Source organism: Oncorhynchus mykiss, chromosome 28 (genome assembly GCF_057628025.1).
Source record: "Oncorhynchus mykiss isolate SJ-2025 chromosome 28, ASM5762802v1, whole genome shotgun sequence".
In the NCBI taxonomy this organism is placed as follows: Eukaryota; Metazoa; Chordata; class Actinopteri; order Salmoniformes; family Salmonidae; genus Oncorhynchus; species Oncorhynchus mykiss.
Genome location: NC_143049.1, coordinates 16,336,444 through 16,341,648, shown reverse-complemented (window position 1 = coordinate 16,341,648; position 5,205 = coordinate 16,336,444).

Below are 5,205 nucleotides of genomic sequence, written 5' to 3'. Positions count from 1 at the left end.
AATGTGATATATGCGTCCTCTGGTTTTATACTTTTTACATCTCTGATATATATATTTCAGTTGATATTTAAAATGACTTTATTTATTTATCTGTCAAGATAGACAGTAACTTTGTTGAAATGCGCTTAGTAAAAACCTAGGTTGTCCTTCAGGGATTCATGTGGGCTGGAGGAGAACACAGTGGAACAAAAAGGAACCCCATCATCCTCGGAAGGATCGGGACAGATACCAAGGTACAATACTGTTTGCGGCAATAAACAGTTTGACACATGGACGATGGAAAGCGAAACCCACTTTGACATCAGTTCCGCTTCCTCTACAATCCCATTTCCATCCAGTGTTTACAGTTGTCTACATATACAGTAGGTGCTGGATTGTTTTATGCTGGTTCAGTACAGCATGGTTTAACTCAACATGAAACTGTTGACTTTATGTACAAAGGAGATCGATGAGAGAGACAGCGATAGAATCAACCAAAGTCATAATCAAAACAGCTGAAGATACTGATATTCACTCAACAATAAGCACTCCAGTATACTGTGTACACAGTGGGGCAAAAAAGTATTTAGTCAGCCACCAATTGTGCAAGTTCTCCCACTTAAAAAGATGAGAGAGGCTTTAATTTTCATCATAGGTACACTTCAACTATGACAGACAAAATGAGAAAGAAAATCCAGAAAATCACATTTTAGGATTTTTTATGAATTTATTTGCAAATTATGGTGGAAAATAAGTATTTGGTCACCTACAAACAAGCAAGATTTCTGGCTCTCACAGACCTGTAACTTCTTCTTTAAGAGGCTCATCTGTCCTCCACTCGTTACCTGTATTAATGGCACCTGTTTGAACTTGTTATCAGTATTAAAGACACCTGTCCACAACCTCAAACAGTCACACTCCAAACTCCACTATGGCCAAGACCAAAGAGCTGTCAAAGGACACCAGAAACAAAATTGTAGACCTGCACCAGGCTGGGAAGACTGAATCTGCAATAGGTAAGCAGCTTGCTTTGAAGAAATCAACTGTGGGAGCAATTATTAGGAAATGGAAGACATACAAGACCACTGATAATCTCCCTCGATCTGGGGCTCCACGCAAGATCTCACCCCGTGGGGTCAAAATGATCACAAGAACGGTGAGCAAAAATCCCAGAACCACACGGGGGGACCTGCGGGACCTTTTCTGGATTTTTCTAATTTTGTCTGTCATAGTTGAAGTGTACCTATGATGAAAATTACAGGCCTCTCTCATCTTTTTAAGTGGGAGAACTTGCACAATTGGTGGCTGACTAAATACTTTTTTGCCCCACTGTATAAGCGCAACAGGGAGAGGAGAAAGGGCGAGCAAGGCAAATAACCAAGTATAAATTGAGCGACTGTAGATAGTCAAATTCAGAGAGTGAGAGAGAAGAAAGGGTTAAAAAAACAAACAAGACAAAACAGATGTGTTGTGTGGTATTGACACATTGTGAACCGTGTTGTGTGTGAAAACTGTGTAAAACATGCAGTCATCGGCATGGAATGTCCTCCGTTGCAAGGTTCAAAAAATGATTTGACCAAATTTACAAACGGTTGATTCCTTCCAATCATGTTACTAGCCATTAAATCTCCCCCCTGTTTTCCACAGCTGAACTAACAGTACTGTAGCCCTTTGCCATGCACCTTCTCTCTCTGGGTCGCTGTATTGAAATCTGTTGATTTAATCGTTCATTTAAATGCCAACTGCCTATATGAGAAACGAATGAGCAAAGATTTTTTTGTAGTCTTGGTTAAAGTATATTTTGGTACTTAATTAGATTTAATTATGGGGAGTCAATTGGAACAAAGTTCATTTAAACATCCACAAATCTGATATAATGTAATTATTGCGTGGAAAACAGACGCTAATCAGCATTCGCTGATTTATTCATTAATCATACATGCAGAGATACATTTTCTCCTGTTTGCGAAGCGGATTAACAGGCTCCAGCCTTGATAAGAATGTTAGTATCACGATGTGGGAAGGTTTACAAAAAACATGAATCAATGCCTTTCAAAAATGTCGAGCTTATCTCTTCTTCGTCCCTGATCTTTTTTAAAACATGCAATTAAAAAACTGTTTTTCGCAGCAGCCCATCGGCCGTGTGGTAGTCAGATAGAGATGGACCTCTGGGATCGGATCTGGGGTCGGATCTGGGGTCGGATGGGTCCACACTCCGAGGAGAAGCTTCCTAAATACAGTAGCTGATATTCTAATCAAATGCATATAGGCTCTAACCAGGTTCCTGTTGTTGCCTGCTGCCTGGCCAAATGAAATCTGGGCACTAGTCAAATTAAATTGAATTGGTCATGTACACATATCCTGCAGATGTTATCGTGGGTGTAGAGAAATGCTTATGTTCCTAGCTCCAACAGTGCAGTAATACCTAACAATACACACAAATCCCAAAAATAAAAAGGAATTAAGAAATATTAGAACGACCAATGTCAGAGTATGGAATATATGGCTCATATATATACAGTTGAAGTCAGAGGTTTACATACACCTTAGCATTTAGCAATACATTTAAACACAGTTTTTCACAATTCCTGACATTTAATCCTAGTAAAAATTCCCTGTCTTAGGTCAGTTAGGATCAACACTTTATTTTAAGAATGTGAAATGTCAGAATAATAGTAGAGAGAATGATTTATTTCAGCTTTTATTTCTTTCATCACATTCCCAGTGGGTTAGAAGTTTACATACACTCAATTAGTATTTGGATGCAGTGCCTTAAACAATTTAAACTTGGGTGAAACGTTTCAGGTAGCCTTCCACAAGCTTCCCACAAGAAGTTGGGTGAATTTTGATCCATTCCTGCTGACAGAGCTGGTGTAACTGAGTCAGGTTTGTAGGATCCTTGCTCGCACACGCTTTTTCAGTTCTGCCCACAAATGTTCTATAGGATTGAGGTCAGGGATTTGTGATGGCTACTCCAATACCTTGACTTTGTTGTCCTTAAGCCATTTTTCCACAACTTTGGAAGTATGCTTAGGGTCATTGTCCATTTGGAAGACCCATTTGCGACCAAGCTTTAACTTCCTGACTGATGTCTTGATGTTGCTTCAATATATCCACATAATTTTACCTCCTCATGATGCCATCCCAAGTCTGGTTCATCCTTGGGAGCAATTTCCAAACACCTGAAGGTACCACATTCACAACCAAACAAACAATACAAACAAAACATACAAACAATAGTACGCAAGTATAAACACCATGGGACCAAGGAGCCGTCATACCGCTCGGGAAGGAGATGTGTTCTGTCTCCTAGAGATGAACGTACCTTGGTGAGAAAAGTGCAAATCAATCCCAGAACAACAACAACATGTGCAGTTGCAAACTGCACATGGGGACAAAGATCGTACTTTTTGGAGAAATGTCCTCTGGTCTGATGAAACAAAAATAGACCTGTCTGGCCATAATGTCCATCGTTATGTTTGGGGGAGGCTTGCAAGCCGAAGAACACCATCCTAACCATGAAGCACGGGGGTGGCAGCATCGTGTTGTGGGGATGCTTTGTTGCAGGAGGCACTTCATAAAATAGATGGCATCATGAGGAAGTAAAATTATGTGGATATATTGAAGCAACATCTCAAGAAATCAGTCAGGAAGTTAAAGCTTGGTCGCAAATGGGTCTTCCAAATGGACAATGACCCCAATGGCTTAAGGACAACAAAGTCAAGGTATTGGAGTGGCCATCACAAAGCCCTGACCTCAATCCCATAGAAAATGTGTGGGCAGAACTGAAGAAGCGTGTGCAAGCAAGGAGGCCTACAAACCTTACTCAGTTACACAAGCTCTGTCAGGAGGAAGAGGCAAAAATCCACCCTACTTATTGTAGGAAGCTTGTGGAAGGCTACCCGAAACATTTGACCCAAGTTAAACAATTTAAAGGCAATGCTACCAAATACTAATTGAGTGTATGTAAACTTCTGACCCACTGTGATGAAATAAATAAAAGCTGAAATAAATCACTCTCTACTATTATTCTGACATTTCACAGTCTTAAAGTAAAGTGGTGATCCTAACTGACCTAAATCAGGGAATATTTACTAGGAATAAATGTCAGGAATTGTGAAAAACTGTGTTTAAATGTATTTGGCTAAGGTGTATGTAAACTTCTGACTTCAACTGTAGACCAGTGTTCAATGAATATGTACATAGGGCAGCAGTCTCTAAGGTGCAGCGTTGAGTACCGGGTGGTAGCCGGCTAGTAACAGTAACCAAAGTTCAGGGCAGGGTACTGGGCAGAGGCCAACTAGTGGTGACTTTCTAACAGTGATGGCCTAGAGATCAACACTATTTTTTTTGTCTCTTTGATGCACCTGTACTGTATCTGCCTTTTTAGATAGTAGTGGGGTGAACAGGCTGTGGCTCGGGTGGCTGAGGTCCTTGACCGGGGCGGCAGGGTAGCCTAGTGGTTAGAGCGTTGGACTAGTAACCGGAAGGTTGTGATTTCAAACCCCCGAGCTGACAATCTGTCGTTCTGCCCCTGAACAGGCAGTTAACCCACTGTTCCCAGGCCGTCATTGAAAATAAGAATTTGTTCTTAACTGACTTGCCTGGCTAAATAAAGGTAAAATAAAATACCAGCCTTCCGGTAACACTGGGTGCAGTTGCCGTACCAGGCAGTGATACAGCCCGATTGGATGCTCACAATGGTGCAGGTTTGTGAGTCTTAGGGGCCAAGCCACATTTCTTCAGCCTCCTGAGGTTGAAGAGGCACTGTGGTCCAGTCGATGGGAGTTTGCTCCCTCTCTCTCCTCCTCCTCTCTCTTGTTTTGTTGACGTTGAGGGAGACGTTATATTCCTGCCAGGGCTTTTTGCTGTCTCGTTGTTCTTGGTTGTTCTTGGTTATCAGTTGTCATTTGCAAACTTGTATTTATTTTACCCCCTTTTCTCCCCAATTTCGTTGTATCCAATTGGTAGTTACAGTCTTGTCTCATCGCTGCAACTCCTGTACGGACTCGGGAGAGGCGAAGTTGGAGAGCCATACAAAACACGACCCAACCAAGCCGCACTGCTTCTTGACACCATGCCCACTTAACCTGGAAGCCAGCCACACCAATGTGTCGGAGGAAACACCATACAGTGCCTTGCGAAAGTATTCGGACCCCTTGAACTTTGCGACATTTTGCCACATTTCAGGCTTCAAACATAAAGATATAAAACTGTATTTTTTTT